The sequence below is a fragment of the Lissotriton vulgaris genome, chromosome 1_1 (genome assembly GCF_964263255.1).
Source record: "Lissotriton vulgaris chromosome 1_1, aLisVul1.2, whole genome shotgun sequence".
Taxonomy (NCBI): domain Eukaryota; kingdom Metazoa; phylum Chordata; class Amphibia; order Caudata; family Salamandridae; genus Lissotriton; species Lissotriton vulgaris.
In genome coordinates this window covers 2,115,381,316-2,115,401,824 of record NC_141685.1, presented here as the reverse complement: position 1 = coordinate 2,115,401,824, position 20,509 = coordinate 2,115,381,316, and the positions used below count along the sequence as shown (strand labels likewise).

Below are 20,509 nucleotides of genomic sequence, written 5' to 3'. Positions count from 1 at the left end.
GCTCTGCTCATGCATAGGCACCCCCTCACATAAAACCAAGCACCCTACCTTCAGGATTGATAAGGCCTGCCATAGGGGTGACTGATAGGTTTATGTGTGCAGTGATAAGGTAAATATAGTGTATCTATAACTAAGTAAGGGGTGCATGCACCACCTTACACAGGTTGCAGTAGCAGACCTGTGGTGTCAATTTGTGTTGCTTCTCAGGTGTGGCATAATCCATGCTGCTGCCCCTGGGAGGTCTCTGGGGGAACTATGCCCTGGGTATATAGTATACCATATACTAGAGACTTATAAGGGTACCCCAGAATCCAATCTGGAGTGTACCTAAAGTACATGAACAACCAATTTAGGGAGAAAGCAGATAGACAGGGGTCCTGATTAGCAGGATCCCAGTCAAACTAAGTCGAAAGCCAGCAAAACACCAGGAAAAAAATGGGGGTAACCATGCAGTCAACTTCCACCTTCCTACACCTACTTAAACAGAGTACAAACAACTGCCATCTAGAGAACTCATTTCTAATAGTCGCATTGTGGTCACATAATGTTTACAAATGAATGAGCCAAAAACAAACCATCCCGAAACTGGGCCTCAATGAATCTCCCGCCCTTGAGCCTTCTAGAGGTGCTACCGAAAGTTAAAACTCCTGGGTCAAGGGGGCGTGGCTTGGCGGCGACCAAGATGGCCGCATAGTTTTGCAGCGCTCCGGTGGCGATCCTGTTGACCCCTGAAATCTGCCACTGATCCGACCGATAAATGACGTCCGACGCCGGAATTGAGAAGCCCCCTTCCTCCGACGCCTGCTGTTGCCTCCCTGGTGCGGATCCGATCTCGGGCTGCGGAGATACGAGAGTAGGCGTCTGGGGGCCGGCCGCGGCCTTCGCTGCAGGAGACCCGGTGTTGGAGCACCGGCCTCGCGTGGGAAGAGGCACGGGGCGGAGACGCAAGACGGCGGTGGCGCTTGGTGCCGAGGAGCCCTGGATCTTGGCTCGGAGTGACCCTCACCTCCCGGCCCGGCATTAGGGCGGTGACCGGACGGCCACAGGTGGTGTACCGGGGGATGTCCTGTCTGGGTCTCTAGCGGCCGGACCGGACTGCCTGCAACATCGTGGACGCCTGCGGCGGCCGGGTGGCGGACTTTGCGGCCCCCGCCTTCCGGCGGAGCCCCTGGGGGACCTGAGATGCACTCCTCCTGGGGCCGATCCGTGGACCATCGTGGTGAGGGCGGTGTGAGCGGCGTAGGGTCCGGGGGCATTGCTGGGGGACCTCGGTGCGCTGGGGGACTACCTGGGGTTCAGGGTGGAGCCACCCGCCTCCGGAGGAGTGTGAGGACTTGAGACCTTCCGCGGCAGCACCAACAACGGGGCCCTCTGGTCGGCTCGCCCCAGGGGACAGGGCACTCCACACGTGGGCCAGGGGTGGCTTGCACCCACACATGCGTTGGGCCTGGCTGTTAGGCCCTAGTGGGGAGCAGGACGGAGGCCTAGAAGGACACAGGGTGCTGGCCTTGATCTGCACTGTGTGACCTGGCGGACAGGACTCGCCTCGACGACGGGGGTCGGTCACGACGCTGGACACCTAGGAGCAGAATCCCCATACATGAGGCTGGTCGCGCGGAGGTGGACCGCTCGGGGGGCATACGACTCTGCTTGACTGCCGGAGGGGGCCGTCCCACAACTGGACTCCTTAACCGAGGCCCACTGCATCAAACTGTCCTCACATTTCGATATTCTGGCTGGCCGGCGGCAGGGCCCGTTCCACGGATGGGAGGGCCCCTACAATCATAAGAGACTGGAAATTGGCAATTGGAGCACAAGAACTGCTTTGGCTCCTTTTGGGTGACGACCTTGTAGAGGGCCTGGGAGTGGCTGCCTGACATCTTCTGCGAATATGCGGAACAAGAAGACCACGGCGACTCAATCCAACACGATGGATAACTACACGGCGGGCCCAGCAGGTGATGATCTGCCCCACCCCGGGCCGTCTGAAGAGCCCCATTAACCGTCTCTCTTCTCCATTATGCAGGCCATTCAATCCCTGGGCATGACATTGAAGTCTAAAATAGATAAAATATCCATCGAGTTGACGCTCCAGCGGGCGGATTTGAATAAAACATCAGAAAAGGCTACACAGAACGCTGCTGCTATTACAGACTTACAGGGGGTCACCAAGTCGCTGCGACAGCAGGTCCAACAGCGCACGCAACAGCAAAAGCAGATGGCGGCACGGCTGGAGGATCAGGAAGGGAGAGCCCAAAGGAACAACCTCAGGGTGGTAGGCGTGCCAGAAAAAATGGAAGGGGCCAGCGTGGATCTGTTCCTGGAGGACCTCATCTTGAATACTCTGAAACCCAAGAGACTATCTAAATTTTTCGTCATAGAATGAGCGCACAGGGCGCCGGTCCCCCCGCCTCGCCCTGGGCTCCTGCCGCGCAACATTATCGCACGAGTACTCAATTACCGCGACCGGGATGCAATCCTGCAGGCAGCACAACAGCATGGAGACTTGCGGGTGGAGGATGCCACAATACATTTTTTCCCTGACTTTACGCTCAAGGTCCAGCAGGAACGCAGATCGTTTGACGCGGTCAAGAGGAAACTGCGGGAGTGCGACCTTCGCTACATGATGTTCTTCCCGGCACGGCTCAAGGTTTTGGCGGAGGGAAAATCCTTCTTCTTCACCACCCCGGAGGAGGCGCATACCTGGCTGGAGGAGCGTGGACAGCAACAGAGGGACCCAGATGGTGAGGGCAGTTGGAAGAACGCAGCCCCCCGGTCTCCGGCCTCATCTGTGGGGTTGTCGGGGGGAGTGCGGCCGCACCGGGAGAGTCCGCCCCAACGGACGCTCAGAAGGTCCCGCAGCCTCTCGGCGTCACCGGATCTGGAGTGAGGGGACGGACTATATCAACTCGGACTGACAGGATCTTATGGACATTTAATGTATGAAGCCACTGTAATGTTTGTCGAGACTGTGAGTGTTCCTCTTACTGATATGCTGATTGGGGGAGGGGAGGAATTGATCTGAGCAGGGATCCTGTACAGATAGATATCGAATGGTCTAGTACACCTGCGATGGCTGCTCGTTCTCGCCTTGGCGGGGGGCACTGTTTACGCTAAGGTGGGGCTGATTATCCATTCTGGACCTTTGACTCTGGCAGTGACGTTCGTTGCACCATTTATTGTATTGTAATGGGGGTCGGGGGAGAGCCCCGGAGGATGGATTTGGCTGCACCACTCACCCCTAAGGTTATCGTTTCTAGGGCTACAGGCGCTCTGCTTATTGGGGATGTCCGGCGCGGTTGGCCGGAGTGGCAGGGTAGGGGGCTGTTGAGGGGGGGAACAGGGGGTTCGGTTCTGTTACCTATTCCTGGTTTTTGTATTCTATCATGGTTCTGATTCCATCGACACACTCACGGGGCGGGTGGGAGGGGGGTGGAGGGAAGGGACGGCTCTTCCCCATTAAGCTTTGGCGGACGATATGGCAGGCTCACACTCACCAAAGACGCAACACATAGACATCTTATCCTGGAATGTGAATGGCCTGCAGAATAAAATCAAGCGGACGGTCGTCTTACAATACCTTTGTAGACATGCTCCAGATGTCCTCCTCCTACAGGAGACACATCTGCTTGGGAATCACTGTAGGGCCCTGGATAGATTTGGCTACACCCTATGCACACACTCTGGCTTTACGACAGGCTCAAGGGGTGTGGGTATACTTATTAACCACTTTGATGCTGATGACGAGCTCAGCTCGTCATCAGGCTTACCTGCCGTGTGCTGATGACAAGCTGAGCTCGTCATGTAACGCTGTATTTCGAAAAATGCCACACACAGCGGGAAAAGCCGCCGCATCGATGCGGTTAAAAATTCACTGTCATTGGTTCTGGTGCAAAGCTGGTCTGATCCCCTGGGTCGCTATGCAGCACTGTCTGCACAATGGAAGGGTCGCCCTCTGAACTTTTGCTCGCTATACATACCTCCGAAGCTACACGCGTCCACCCTGCCGGATGTGGGAAAGTTGTTGCTAGCACTGCCTCCGGGGACGTTAGTGTTGGGTGAGGACATGAATGATGTGATGGCCAGAGATTTGGATAGGTCGTCGCCCTCACTGGGTGGGGAGGGGATACACCACCTCAGGGACTTTACGCAGGCTCTGGGCTTACTCGATTTATGGAGGGCACACAACCTACTCCTCAGACAGTACACGCACCTTTCAACAGCCCATGGGTCCTCCTCTAGGATCGACTACATTCTTACACGCACAGAATGCATGAATCTGTTTCGGGATGGTCACCTTAAGGCTAGAGGAATCTCGGACCACGCACCGGTGGGGGTCCAGTTGTTGGGTCCCACCCGGGATTGGAGCGTCCCCCCTCGGCTTGACTCTTTTCTTTTTGAGGATAAGGACTTTCAGGAGCGATTCAAGGAGAGAGTAGGTCAATATTTTGGTGACAACGTAGGGTCAGTGGATTCCCCGGGGATAGTGTGGGAGGCGTATAAAACTGTGGCCAGGGATTTTGTACAAGCTGAAGTAGTGCGTAGGCGTAAGGATAAGCATGCACAGGTGGAGCGCCTGGAGGCGGAGCTTCTGGCTCTGGACAGTGAGACGGGGCTTACCCCAGAACAAGACCGGGTTAGACTGCATAAGGTGCGCCTCCTCAGCAAAGAAATAAGGGATATCCAGACGGAACAAGCACGGGCGCATGCACTGGCCATTCAGCGTAGAGTATATGACCTGGGTGACAAGGCGAACAAAATGATCGCCTGGTTGGAGAAGAAAGATCGGGACCGCAGTTGGGTACCGAGCATAGAGCACCCGGATGGGTCAGTGAGTACCACGAGCAGGGCCATAGCGGAGAACTTTGTGTGCTATTATGAGAAGGTCTATTGATCACATACGTCTCGTGATGACCAGGAATGTCATGACTTCCTGGCCCCCCTGCAGCTCCGGGTGCTAGAGTCGGCGGACAGGGATGTGCTGGAGGCGGACATTACGGTCAAGGAAGTGGAGGATACCATGGGGGACCTGCAGACAGGGAAGACCCCCGGGCCCAACGGGTTTCCAGCGGAAGCATTCGGTTGTGTGGCTAGCCACATCGCACTGCATATGCGCAATATGCTCCATGAGGCGCGGGCAACGGGCGATTTCCGAGAGATCTGCGATTGGCCACGATTGTGGTGATCTATAAAGTGGGGAAACCACAGGGCGAATGTAGCTCATACAGGCCTATCTCCCTCCTAAACTATGAGACGAAGGTCCTGGAGAAGATCCTTGCTACACGCCTGGGAGCAGTGATCCAATCACTGGTCCACCCAGACCAGTCGGGCTTCATGCCCCACCGGAGCACGAGACTTAATTTGCGCCGTCTGTACGGGGTTCTACAGACAGCCGCCGTACCCAGTGGGGTTCCGGCATCCTTGCTCTCCCTGGACGCCCATATGGCCTTTGATAGTATCGAATGGCGCTATATCTACGCCGTACTGGAGAAACTTGGTTTTGGGGACAAGTTTCCTGGGTGAAACTGCTGTACACAGGGCCGTTGGCGCGGGTCATGTCCCGCGAGTTCCGATTGGGGCGCGGCATGAGACAAGGCTGTCCCCTATCCCCGACCCTCTTTGCCTTGGCACTAGAGCCACTGGCGCACTGGGTGAGGACGGGCCCTGGGGTGTGGGGGATAGAAATGAGAGGCGGTTGGGAAGAACGTATATCGCTCTATGCCGACGACATACTGCTATACACTCGGAGACCGGCGGAATCGATACAACGGCTAATGGCTATGTTATGTACTTTTGGGGAATAGTCCGGGTACCGTGTCAATTGGAGCAAATCCCTAGGTTATGTTTTGGCAGGACCCCAACCGCCCGCAGTGGACGGCTGCGAAGGTCTGGTTTGGCGAGAGTCGTTTCGCTATTTAGGGATATGGATTACACCGTCTGACTCGGAGTTCCCTTCTGTGGAGCGGGGGGTGTCCGCGGATTGCCCTTCGTAAACTACAGCGCAGTCCCTACGAGGGGGGACTGGCAGTACCTGATATCCGCCTATATTATTGGGCAGCCCAGCTGGATAATGTTAACGGGTGGGTATTTGCCCCGCAGGAGGAACCGGCGTATCGGGTGGACCGTTTGGCCCTGGGCGCGGACACTTATTTGGCCGCCCTCTACTCCAGGACTTGGCGTGGCCAGCCTTTGCCCCCCCAGACCGCGGTGGTGGTCCAGATATGGAAGCGGGCAACGAAATTCCTTGGTTGGGAGAGAAGGCCTTATGGAAGGGCAACTTCCTTAGGGAAGTCGTACAACTCCGCGACCTACGCCAATGGAGCCTGATAGGCATAGATCTTTTGGGAGATGTCCGGAAGAGGGGGCAAGTGGTGGAATTCGCGGCCCTACAGTCTGAATTCCATATGGGGAACGGGGAATTCCTCCATTATCAGCAATTCAAACATGCTATATATTCACACTTATCACCAGGGGATCAGATACCTGAAAACGCCCCACTTGGAGACAGGTTGCTGTTGCATCCAATGATTGATAAGGCTATATCACTCACATATAAGAAACTAATTAACAATATTCCAGATACACTCGAACCACTGTGGGAAAAATGGGAATCCGAATTGGGCTTGTTAGAGGACGATGATTGGAATGAGGCCCTGCAGTGCCCCAGAGAAGTGGCGATTCGAGCGGGATTCCGCTTGGTGCACTCCGCATCCTTCACAGGTCCTACACCCCACGCACGGTGCAATTTAAAATGGGATACGCGACATCACACTTTTGCTTGAGAGGGTGCGGTGAGGAGGGCACATTCTTCCACATCCTTTGGGACTGCCCTTAAATTCGTCCATACTGGGTTAGACTGAAGGAAAAAATGGAGGAAGTGGTAGGGGCGGAGGTGCCGCTGGAGGCTAGGTGGCATATTTTAGGAGTCACGGTGTGGAAATTTGAGAAATTGATGTACATAAACAGCGTTCATTATCCCATTTTCCTGCTCCTCTCCCTGTAAGCACCATGAATACCGTAAACTATTGACCGCATCACTCTGCCAGTAAAAGCCTGCACCCATATGTACATGACAGCCATTTTAGGCACCCTGGCCTTTTTTCCTGCTCATTAGAATCACCGGCTTCCCTTCTGCGCGTATCTGAACCCCCCTCCCTCTCTCACATGCATAGACTATGAAACCCTCTCCCTCTGCGCGACCCTGCCCTGAAAGGCAACCCTCCTGCTTGACCCACGCAAACCCCCCATTCCCTCTTGAAGAGGCATCCTTCGCCTTAGCTGACGTAGCCCTCCCCAGCTGCACCTGACTGCCCCCGCTCTCTCTCGCACGAGTCATAAGACATCTCTCTCTCTCTGTGCGACTCTGTCCCTGTACACACCCTGGCTCCCCCTCCCCTCTCCCTCACACGGGCAAGTCATAAACCTTCTTCTTCTGCAAAACCCTGTCCTTGGGAGTCACGGCCGCGCCTGACCAGCACCTCCTCTCCTTTCATGAATAACCCATCTGTTAGTAAACCCTCCCTCCGCGATTGACTGTCCACACATGTCTGAGGTCATCGCCTAAGCCAGGAGATACTGTTTACTGCTTATTGTATGGAATCACTCCTCTTCAAAGGACCCACTATTGATCCTGGGCACCCCACCCCCTGGGCTATGATCAGGCGCACACATCCTAAAAGTTGGCGGAACACTCAGCTGCGTGATTACCCTCCCCTCTTATCAGCAGGTCAAGGGTCCCTATTGTGAACATATGTGGGGTAGGATTGACACGAGGATCATGGGGATGTCCTTTCCGTGTTTCACAATGTCATGATTGTAATGCTAAGTGTTCTGTAAAGTATAAAAGACGACGTTGCAGCTCACTTGTTAGAGCACCTCCCGAAAGACACTGTGTTTCGTGTCCGAAATGACAGGCTCTCCTCATGAGAAATAAATCCTGTTCTTGTGACTCCGGCTTCCAGCGCCCGTCTCTTTATTTTGGTAACTATTCAGAATGGGAACTAAGAGGCGACTTGCGCCAGCCATCCGGGCATCGATACTAGTATGGACTCACGTTTTACAATTGGCGTCCCAACGCGGGGTCCATCAGTGACATGAGGTCCAGTAAGAGAGATCCAGACGATGAGGTGAATATCTAAATGATCGGAGTATACCTGCCTTGAGAGGGCCCTCGTCCGGCTGCCGATTGAATGAACTTCACCGATTCTGAACGGACCTCTCTCGAGTGACCTACTGTCCTGACTGGAAGCCCACAGGAATGCTGCATAGAGTAAGAGAACGATCGGGCGCTGGAAGGGGAAGACGAAGAACTATCCGCATGGTCCGGTCCGGGTAAGATTAAGTAGGGTGTTTTTACGCCTAATTGGTAGGGTGGTTCTATCCACCTGATTGATTGATTGATTGTATTGGAATCGGTATTTGTATACTGATATTGTTGTTATTGGTTCATTTAGCTTTGGATGCTACTTGAAATATTGGTTCTCTTCTTGAGAACGAGACATTCTCTGTTTGCAAACGGCGGTGAATAGGAACGTTCGCCCCTCTTTGCAGATAGAGAAGGGTAGGTAATGCAGACTTTTGTCCCCGTTGTAATCCGTCATGCCTACTTTTCTCCCCACTGATTGTTTGGAATCGATTAATAATCGATTGTTGCTCTTTGAGATCTTCCCTGTCTACAAACAGAGACGAATAGAAATATTCTGTCTTCCTTTATGGATAGCGAAGGGCAGGTAATGCAGACGTTTGTCCCCGTTGTAATCCGTCATGCCTGTTTTTCTCCCCACTGATTGATTGGTTGCCTGGACATTGTTGTTCCAGGAATTGTTTCGTTTGAGGTATTTTCTATTTGCAAACAACGTGGAATAGAAATATTCTGTCTAGTCTTTGCAAGTAGTAAAGGGTAGGTTATGCCCCTTTGTGAATTCGTCAGTCCTACCCACTCCCCACTGATTGTTTATTTGGGGGGTAGCTCGCATGGTCCGTCCAGGAGGCTACCCTTATGGAGGACATATGCTCCCCACTCATGGGCCATTTAGTGGAAGTAGACCATCTGGTCCGTCCAGGAGGCTACCCTAGTAAGTGGAAGTACATCGTTTGGTCTGTCCAGGATGATACCCTAATGAAGGAATATATGTTCCCCTTTTGATCGATAATCTAGTTCCACCCCGGACCATTTATTGGAGGTAACTCCTCTGGTCCATCCAGGAGTGCCCCTAATGAAAAGGACACATAAAAATATGAAGTGATCACCGTACCCTATTAACAAGAAACTTTAGCTCGAAACACGCTAAGGAAAAGAAGAATAAAAATAAAAAGAAATCAGGCTAAGTCAGTAACCCCCTGATGAGCTTTTGACTTCACTAAAAATAAGTAACATAAGAAACAGTTCGTAATAAGAAATATAAAATGGCGAAAAATTTGACAGCAAGACAGCCACGAGGTAGCTAGGTTCCGCTGCCTACTCCTGCTCCAAACATGTCTGCCTCATTGCCCACCACGCCCAAATAACGGTCACATGAAATAGATACAAATCAATAGGTACCTACCCCCATTCCGGAAACTCCCGAAGTGCCACAGGGCCGCGGTTACGCCCATCCGGAAGGCGAGGCCTCGAGGCATGCGGGGCTCGCCTGGCCGCAGTCGGAAGGGGAGGCTGTGGGGCGGACGGCCCAGAAAACTGTGATGGCCTCTCCTTCTCTCCTCTTCTGCTGCCCTGCAGGCCACGGGGGGGGCTGTCTTGCCTCAGCCACCAACCACCCCCCCTCTCTCTCTCTCGCCTGATCCGGCCCGCAAATGTAGTGTATCTTGTATAGCGCACAGCTGCCCCAACGGGGCGTCCCAGCGCTTGCTTAGGGAACCCGTCCTGGTATTCCCCTGTGAGATACCCGGCAGGGCATCCACAAGGTGAAAGCCAGGCATCCCGCCGCGAGGGGCCGTTGTGGAGATTAAGCAAGCTATTGCCCAGAGTCGCAGAGTGTGAACCTGTGGTTCAAGTAGGCACCGGAGTGAGAATTGTCGAGTCCGTGGACATTTTGGACTCAAGACCCAGCCGAGCCGGGAATTGAACCCTGGTCCCGGGCTGACCTCTGCTTCCAGGTCTGCCTCCTCTAACCAGTGAGCCACACTTCTCCAGGAGGCCGAAGCCAAGGCGAGGACGGCGGCGCTTACAGGTAGTCCCGCCACATGTCGACGCCTGGACAATTGCAGGTAGTCCCGCCACATGTCGACGCCTGGACAATCGCAAGTAGTCCCGCCACATGTCAACCCCTGGAGAGTTTCAGGTAGTCCCGCCACATGTCAAAAGGGGGGGGGGGGGCTGTCTTGCCTCAGCCACCGACCCCCCCCCCATCTTCAATAGCCGGCACGGCCAATACCGAAGCGGTGGAGCCGAGGAACGGCGCAGGGTCGTTGGAAGGGGGAGGCGTCGCGAACGAGCCTCCCCCACCTCCCTCCAGGTGGAGGCTTCCAGCGACACCCCAACGCTCTTACTTAAAGAGGGTCCACATCGAAAAGCGGTCTTTTGCCCGGGACGGGCACACGCCCCATGCCTTCTCTCCTCAACTTTGAAGATTCTATGAGAGCCGGGGGGCCCCCCGACCCCTCTGCATGGGCGCCCCCGTCCCCCTCACTGGGACCCACGACATCGACGCACTCCTGCCGGCGCCAGCCTCAGTTTGGAAATGGCTAAAAACACAGCCAAGGTACAGACTTGTTCAGTTCCGGTGGAACACCAGAATGACCCGGTAGGAAAATTGTTGCCGCCCTCCCCACTCTTTGACTGATGGTCCAAATTGTTAGACTGTTACCACATTGCGAAAAACTTTTTGAACTGCCAACGGAAGGTTCTGGTTCCAACCATGAGTCATTGGAGACATTCTGACTATACTGGAACCTGCCTGACCTCGCCCAAAATGGCGCCGATACACGAAACGAAACTTTCGAACTCCCTGTTCACCCGGATTGCTCGAATATTGATACTCTGAGATATGTATGTATTTTTGGACAATGAAAGTCGATAAGATGGATAGTGATTATGTGCTTAGAGAAGAAAACAATACAGATATTGATCATGTGTTTGGACAATGAACTGATTTAGGGTGGGTACTAATTATGATTGGGAACAATGAATTGGTATAATTTAGGCACTGAATGAGCATTTGGATAATGAATTAATGAATTAATTGAAGAACTGAATTCTTGACATGCATCATGCTTGCTCTGTAGGAAAGTTCGATACGATTTTATTGCACTGCCGCACTTTATGCAATGAATTGCCACCAACTTCGTTCTTCTTATGTACAGTTCCAATCTGCTCCGTGGCCGGTCCACTGGGTTGTAGGCCTGTATTTATACACCAGCACTTTTTATTAAAAGTATTTTGAAAAAGAAAGCATAGTTGTAGCGGTTGCATTAATGAGTTTTGAATGTATTACTACTGTGAGCAACGAGAAAGTATGATGAAGACTGAAGGTTAAAAAGGACCCGATATTTAGCAGCTACATTATGTGTCACAGGCAGCCGGAAAAGTGTTTTAGACGCTTTAAAACGACACCACAGAAATACCACCTGACCGCCACCCTTGCACACAACCAAAAGGGGTCGCGACCAAGTAACTCATGTAGATACGCAGATCGTCAATGATTATCTATCTGACATTACTGGTCCCTCTGGGCTTAAACGCCGAGATGGTAAAGAAATGCACTACGTGGAGATAGGTCGAGTATGTGGTAGGTAAAAGCATTTTCGGATTACTGCATGCTGATGTGGTTTGAATGCTGCCCCCCCCCACCCCTTCTTTCTCCTCCCTTCTGCAGGTCACGTCGGAACGTCGACTGAAGTATGGGAGAGCGATGATCGAACCACCGACGACAAGGGAAGAAGGGAATATGTGCATAGTCCTTATGACGATGACTTTTTAAAAAGACGTAGACTTAAACATGACTGTTCCTCCTTAGAACATAGCGACTGGGAGGATGGACTGACATAGAGACTTGACGGGTACTGTATGACGAAAATTGACTCGAAATAACACGTTAGAGAATGTAACTAGACGTTTGACTAGGTAGGGAAAGGACAAAAGAAAAGTGCACGGGTAAGGGTTACCAAGACTGCACCCGTCTGGGAAGTTAGAAATGTTGCTGATGTTCAAAATGTACTGCCCCCCCTTCTCACACTCTTATAGATCTAGCCAAGCTGTCCGACTGTTCTCCCGATCAATACTTGCCGTTGCCTCAGCCTGAAGAACTTCCCACCAAAGGAAGAAACTGGAAAATGGTTTAAAATCCAACCATGGGTAAATAGCGCGACCAGGTTCATTTCTGATCGACTAACCGAGGTGTAAGTATTGGCAATTGAGAACGCTCGAAGAGATAACAAGCGAGAGGGAAAAGGAGGGAAAGGTAGAAAGAGCTAAGCACGTAGGTAAATAGGATAGTAAAGGATAAGTAGGATATAAAAAATAGATCTTGTTGGCCAACTATTGTTTTCTGTTTTGTTGTGAATGTCTTATATATGTAATACAGGTACTGTCTTCCTTCGTCTGAGTTTGTGTGTGTGTGTACTGTAGGGGTTTATGTTCTTTCTTTGTTTGCGTCTCTCCGTTACCCGACCCCCTACTGTTCTGTGTTGTGAACGCACTAAATGACCTATTTTTGTACACGTCTCTCCCTTTCTCTATCTCTCTCCCTCACTCTGTCTCTCTCTATCTCTCTCTACATGTCATACGTGTACCAAATGGCTCGTTTAGATTGCGGACGGCTCACACTCTCTATGAGAGTCTCCCTATTTCCTCTTCCTTTTTATGGTAAAATCGTGCCTCGCTGGCACCAGTCTGATTGGATACTTATTGAACGCGAAGGTGTTCAGCGAAATTGACAGAAACTAAAATGATTGTACCTCGCCATGCTACTACCTCTCCTTTCTACAAAATGAATGAACTCGAATTGGCTAAGAAAGAAAGGACAGGTAAGACGACTACGGCCCCTAATCTGGCCCTCTTAAAAGGGGAACTATATGTCAATGGCACCCTATTTTTATTGTTGTTAGAAACAAGCGTCAATGTCTAGATTGACCCCCAATGCCCAGATTGTCCCACTCCCTTTGCACCCAAGCGCTAATGCCCGAAGCATCCCCGCCCCATTTGATTGACCCCAGCTGCTGTCCCGGATATAAACATGATGACCATGAGTAACCGTCGTCCCTCGAGAAAAACCTGTTTTACGTGACTCTCGATGATAGCGCCCCCGCCTTGTTTGGAAAGGTTAAGCCAGCCTTGAAGGGAAATGTTAGACTGTTAAAGGCTTGGGTTTGAAAGGCAAGTCTCCACTGGAAGTTCCAGAATGTTGTAATTGATGAAATGCGCAGTTGATGGGAATATTATTTCTATACATTTATGTCATGAATAGACGATGAATACACTTGGCATGAACACAGTAGGAATGTTGACATATGCACTGCTTGGTAATAGACCTCTGACTGTGACCGATGAGCGTATCTCCCAAGTGCGTAGGATTGAGGGAGGAATTCACCTGCATAAATGACTTCTTCTGTCAGTTCTCTAAAAGCTTGTTTTGTACCTATTCAAAGATTTGCGATCACCGGAGAAGAAGGGTCGGACGTGATGTACAGCCTAGCTGCAGATCTTGAGACACATGTGACCTCGACCAAAGGTGGAGCTGCGGAGCAACAAGATGCGGGACGAGACAGCAATTTCAAACGTGGAAAATGAAACTTGGCGGGCTGCCCTGAAGCCCTCCGTCTGCTAACCCACGTGTGCCTGGAGTCTCCGTCCCCCTTCTTTGGGCCCGATTGATGGGCCTGCCTGCTTGTTATCCTTTGCTCCCCTGGTCCCTTTTGTGTGTCCCAGGAACTCTGACCCAACTCCGCTCTCTCTCCTATCGACTATTTGAACCACACCCACCCTCTTTTTCCATGTGACTTCACGCCAAAAGGAACGGCATTCAAGTGGAAATAGGGTGTTGCCACGGAAATATAGGTGCCGAGCATAAGGCACCACTAAAAGGACTGGTTAGGGAACAGGACTGTGGTCTAACAGCAGAGGACAGACCGCACCTTGCAACGCGAAAGGTTGAATACGAGCTGGACCTATAGCTCAACCGCCGGTGCTCAACAGCGCCAACGAGAGGATACGGACTAGAGCCTACCAGTGATGGCTCACTGCTAAAAAGACACTGTGACGAAGAGATCTTGTGTATTGAACTGAATTCCGCCCTCAGCTACTTGGTCAAGATGCTCATTGGTCGCATTTTTTAAGTCAGATACATTTATGCTATGTAGTGCGTTTGAATGTTAGGAACTCGACAAATGCAATTTCCTATGTGCTGCATCCTGCCAATCACATCGACTGTCCATGATTATATGCCAAATGTTAATATTTGACAAATGCCAATTCTTCAACCACGCCTGTGTATTTTTGTACCCCCATCAATTACAAAAATGAACTCTGTAATGTAAAAAGGGGCGACTGTGGAAATTTGAGAAATTGATGTACATAAACAGCGTTCATTATCCCATTTTCCTGCTCCTCTCCCTGTAAGCACCATGAATACCGTAAACTATTGACCGCATCACTCTGCCAGTAAAAGCCCGCACCCATATGTACATGACAGCCATTTTAGGCACCCTGGCCTTTTTTCCTGCTCATTAGAATCACCGGCTTCCCTTCTGCGCGTATCTGAACCCCCCTCCCTCTCTCACATGCATAGACTATGAAACCCTCTCCCTCTGCGCGACCCTGCCCTGAAAGGCAACCCTCCTGCTTGACCCACGCAAACCCCCCATTCCCTCTTGAAGAGGCATCCTTCGCCTTAGCTGACGTAGCCCTCCCCAGCTGCACCTGACTGCCCCCGCTCTCTCTCGCACGAGTCATAAGACATCTCTCTCTCTCTGTGCGACTCTGTCCCTGTACACACCCTGGCTCCCCCTCCCCTCTCCCTCACACGGGCAAGTCATAAACCTTCTTCTTCTGCAAAACCCTGTCCTTGGGAGTCACGGCCGCGCCTGACCAGCACCTCCTCTCCTTTCATGAATAACCCATCTGTTAGTAAACCCTCCCTCCGCGATTGACTGTCCACACATGTCTGAGGTCATCGCCTAAGCCAGGAGATACTGTTTACTGCTTATTGTATGGAATCACTCCTCTTCAAAGGACCCACTATTGATCCTGGGCACCCCACCCCCTGGGCTATGATCAGGCGCACACATCCTAAAAGTTGGCGGAACACTCAGCTGCGTGATTACCCTCCCCTCTTATCAGCAGGTCAAGGGTCCCTATTGTGAACATATGTGGGGTAGGATTGACACGAGGATCATGGGGATGTCCTTTCCGTGTTTCACAATGTCATGATTGTAATGCTAAGTGTTCTGTAAAGTATAAAAGACGACGTTGCAGCTCACTTGTTAGAGCACCTCCCGAAAGACACTGTGTTTCGTGTCCGAAATGACAGGCTCTCCTCATGAGAAATAAATCCTGTTCTTGTGACTCCGGCTTCCAGCGCCCGTCTCTTTATTTTGGTAACTATTCAGAATGGGAACTAAGAGGCGACTTGCGCCAGCCATCCGGGCATCGATACTAGTATGGACTCACGTTTTACAACGGGAGAGGTAACATGGCCCAAGGGAAATAAGGTGTGGTTGGCTTTCGCAAGCATGGTGGCAAAGAGGAATATCGCACGTGTCTGGGGAAATGACCTGGTACCGACGATAGAGGAATGGGAGCGAGACATGGAATGGTGCCAGAGGGCGGAAAAGGTCATCTACAATAGTCGGGGCTGTCCCAAGAAATGGGAAAAGATCTGGCAGGCCTGGAGGAGGTACAGAGGGGAGTGGCTGGACGACTCGGAGGATGAGTAGTGGGGCCTTCACTTGCTAGACATTGCCCACGACATGCAAATGATTCTTCCTTCCAAGGAAGTAGTGGACCTGGGCTCGGATCGTTTTTGGACTTCTGGTGGGGGGGGGGGGGGGGGGAGAGGAGGGGAGGGCAAGAGGAAGGATGGCTGGGAGGGCGGGGGAAGGGCCGAAGGATGGGGTCGGGCTAAAGGACGCACTGGATTGGAGGTAGACCATCACTGTACCTGCTAATGATTGCATTGATGTGATTTTTCAATACTGTAAGCACTACTGCACTTTCACTGCTCCATGATGTGTCTTATGATGGAACTGTTTCTTTCAATAAAAAGATGTTTTTTTAAAAACTCCTGGGTCAAGTGAACACAAAACCATACCTGTGCGGCTCCAGGAGGACTCGGTATGGTTAAAGCCATCTGTAGAACTACGGCCTCATTGTTGGGGTTGGGTACGTCTGTGAGACCATCTGGGGTGTGTGGAAGAGCGAACCAGTAGTGTGTGACCCTGGTGCGAGCAGGCAAAAAGATACCTGATCACCGCATTGCAGCTCCTTTTAAGGGTGTGGTCTGACCCCCAGCGTTCTGGTGGCCAATGCTCGCCCCTGCCAACCCCAAGCCCCGATCCTCAGGATGGCTCCCTGCTTTCCGCCATATTGCTGGCTCTCCCAAGTTGGGAGAGCCTTGTTAAGACTCTCTGGATCAAACTTTTCCAAGTTTCCTGTTGTTCCCTCAAAACAATGTCTTACAGTAAAAATTATTGAATGGTTGGGTACCATGCAACACCCTCCTAAATCTCCCTTTTGTTGATTCAGATTTGTTTTTCAAGCTAGTAATTGGTGCAATGCTTCAGGAGTGACCCATCAAACTTCCTGTAAATTCTATTTAATTTAAAACAAATTTGAATATTTTGAATAGAAATTGCACTGTAAACTGAATCACTTTGCACCATTGTTCATGTTTTCTCACACTGAGAATCCCTGAATGCACATGGGTGCCACTTTGTACAATTCAAGGAGGGAATTTGGCCCCATCACTTCCAAACTTCACTACCCTTGACTAAATGTAATTGTGACCTCATTGTGTTATAACACAGGATACATTGGTTGTTTTATTTGTGCCTAGGCCTGTAATCTCTGAAGACAGACTAACGGGCTGCAGAGGCTGGAACGTGGCACTTTCACCTGCTGCTGTAAAAAAATACAAAGTGAGGAGTGTTGCAATACTTAATTAATGCAAAATGAGGAAATACAAGACTCGTAGCAACATGTATCTTTCACTTACATTTTGGGTGGAGTCCAAAGACTAATTTACAAATGTTGTGAAAGAAATCACCTGGTAAGCTCTAGTGTTGTTTGCCTACGAATTATGTTCACTTTAAATGAGATTTTTAATACAGAAACTTGGCTTGAAAAGCCTTCTTTTATGTTGCACACAGTTACATTCCTTTTAAATGCTTTGTATGTCAGTTCATATTTTAATTTGTAGTTATCTAAAATGCACTTTGTGAGGTAAATAAGCACTACCTCTAACTTTCATTTTGGACGCTGGTAGACATAATAAAGAAACATCAACACATAGTTCTGAGACATCCATTTATGCAAGTTCTTGTATTTTTAAACTTTTTGAGCAGCAAGTAACGCTAACTATTTTCCCGCACCTAGAAACAACTTTGCGCTCTTTGCATTTTTGCTAATAGGGAGTTGGATTTTTAGGACTGATTCACAAAGGCATGCAAGAGTATATACAAATTACTCTATTAGTGCTTACTTCCCACACTCATAACTAATATGTTGAATCTGCCCATACAGTTTTGACTGATGTCTGATTAAATGTAGCTGAAATATCCACCAGTTGTGACACCATTACTGGGAAATTCATGCATAGTCACTCCTTCATATGCAGTACAGTTATAGTGCAGTTCTTTGTGGTTGCGGCTAATGGTCATTGTCCAATAAAACCTAAAATGCTCTATTTGCTGCTCTTTTTTCAAAAACATTCATTGAAGTAATGGGAGAAAGAAAGACCCCTTTAAAAATTGCATTGAAATTCCATTCACTTTAAACAAAAGTAACAAACTTAAAATTCTAAAAACACTATTTACCACGAGTTATGTGCAAGCGTCTCTAAAACTCTCCAAATCTCATTTCTATTTTCAATTGAATCCTATAAACTTGAGCATAAATGTACTATCTAGTTGCTGAGAGTACTAAAAAGTTGTTTAACATACATCTTCGAACTCTTCCTGAAAGTGCAACAATGGCAATATTCAAAAACCATAAAATGCTGTAACATTTTAGTAGCAGAACCAAGGTCCCGGTACACTCTTTCATGTTGTTTTCACTACTGGGGACCATGATTCCGCTTACCAACAAATTCAACGCACCCAATGCATTCTATCTAACAGCAGTCACAACATTGAGCTTTTAGGAGCTAAAAAGTCCTCACATCAGATATCCTGTGGCAATCCTTTCGAACCCTTCTGTCTTACCTTCAGCATAAGGTATGCCACCGTCACATATTCAACAGTAGTCTAAAGTAAACTTCTTAGTGTAGCTCGTGGCAAACAAATCCATCTCTGCTCAGCGCGACATTAACAGAGCGCGCCCCTAGGACCAGGCCCCCCGGGTTCCCGCCCCCTCCTGCTGCAGGCATTGGGCGGGAGGATCGCCGTGAGACCTCCGACCGCCCGAGTCCTTCCGGGTCGCGAGTGACGCACGTCCGGTCGGGGGAGAGAGGGGCTGAGATTAGGGCCTATTTAGGGGCCCGGGTCAGTGACCTTGGTCTCTTTGTCCCCCTTCTCCCCACATCGGACGGCTGTGCTCGCCTGGGACCGGCGCCTCCCCCCTCTATCCTTAGCTAATTTTAAACTCCCACCCACCCGTCCCTGTGCTTAGTGGTTTGAGGGTGGAGTTGCGGAAAAGAGACCTGCGAACACTGACATTGACTCACACGATGGATGGGGGTCCGCCCTGCGTACACCCCAGGCCAGCACTGAGGGGGGGGAGACGGTAAGCTCTCCGCTGGGAGAAAGTTGACCACCGGCTGGGGAGGCTAGGGTGACAGGTTCGAGCCTCCTGGGTAGCCTGGTGGTCGGGGGTGGGCCCCGGATTGGCGGACAAGAATCAGAGGTGAGGCCCACCACTCTAGGGCGCAGGTGGGTTGCACCTGGGCAGGATGCCCCCCCCCCCCGTTGTGCTGGTCGTTTGGTACAAATGTAAATGTCTATTTTGAAAGTGTTATCTTGTTGCTAGTTATGCAATTTTAATTCCTGTCATGTTATGTTATATTTATTTTTATATAGCGCACGGCTACTCAAAAAGAGTGTCCCGGCGCTTTAAATAATGAGACCTACAGCAAAATAACACAACATAGTAATAAAAGCAAAGTGGAAAGCAGAAAACAGAAAAAGACAGAAAACAGCCTATAGGGCAAACAGCCAGGTTTTGAGGCCTTTCCTGAATGCAAGTAAACTAGTAGCTCCCCGGAGTGTCAACGGCAAGGTGTTCCACAGCTGTGGCGCCAGCCGTCCAAAGGAGCGGCCTCCAATGCGAGCTCTCTTCACATGCGGCACCGTCGCCAGAAACAGAGATTCTGATCTGAGAGAGCGAGCCGGATGGTAAAAGGCAAGTCTCCTTTGGCGGTACTTAGCTCCCACAGCATGAAGAGCTTTGTAGGCCAAAGTTAATGCCTTGAAAGCAATCCGTTTACGGATAGGCAGCCAGTGTAAGGTCTGCAGCAGGCCAGCAGCACTGGCTCGCCTGTTTCTGTGGTATGTTGATTAAACATGGCCTTTTTAAACCCACACAAATCTCAGTCTTTGATGTGCATGTGGGTTTAAGTTTTGAGGGGCAGGGGCGGGGACATACTGGGGGGTCCGGGTCCTATGGAAAAACAACAACCCAAAGAATGCCAGTACCACAAGTACCAGAATGCATTGGGCTGCTACCTAAAAGCCAGGCTCAGACTGTGTGTTTATGGTGACAGGGGGTTACTTCGTAACATTAAAAAGAGTAACTGTATTCCATGGGTGTATGGCTTATGAGGCAAAATTCGCAGCCCTCTTTAATTATGATTATGAATGAGGGCATAGCTGCTCTGGCGGAGATCTTTTGATGCTCAGCAAAATGTGTTTTAAAACCGTGCACAGAGCTTAAGAGACACGCGTGCATAAAATACCACGCGCATAAAGAAAGTGTCAGTGTTTGAGAGACGATTGGTGGGGCCATTAGCCGAATGGCTATCGGGATCCTGTTGCGCCCTGTGCCTCGGGAGTTAATTGTGTTTATAGCAAGCCAGGTGTGTCCTATTATCGCACTGAATTGACCAATTTATGTTTTCCAATCTACTAATTAGAGATAACGTCGCCATAAAAGAGGGTCTGGCGGAAGGGTGTTCTCCTCTGCCTAGTTGTGAACTTCCGGGTAAGCTGGTGAGATGGGACAACAAACAACGCAGGGGAAGGGCGGGCGAATGAGTGTTACTTAACGCGAAGGCACTGGTATCAGGGCGATTTCATGCACTTAAACGCGTTATCGAGTGGTTCGCCGGTCCGCACATATGTTTGGTGTAGCCGTGTATACTAATGGTAACTACGAGGCCTCGACACGAAATGTTATTTTTCTGACATCAATTTTGCCAAGGTG

General features: G+C 50.5%; 1 long non-coding RNA gene across 1 annotated transcript in view; it reads right to left on the bottom strand.

The window, feature by feature from the left end:
- Window positions 1-20,509, bottom strand: part of LOC147751682 (uncharacterized) — a 165,047-nt gene that overhangs the window by 143,274 nt on the left and 1,264 nt on the right. The window lies entirely within an intron of this gene.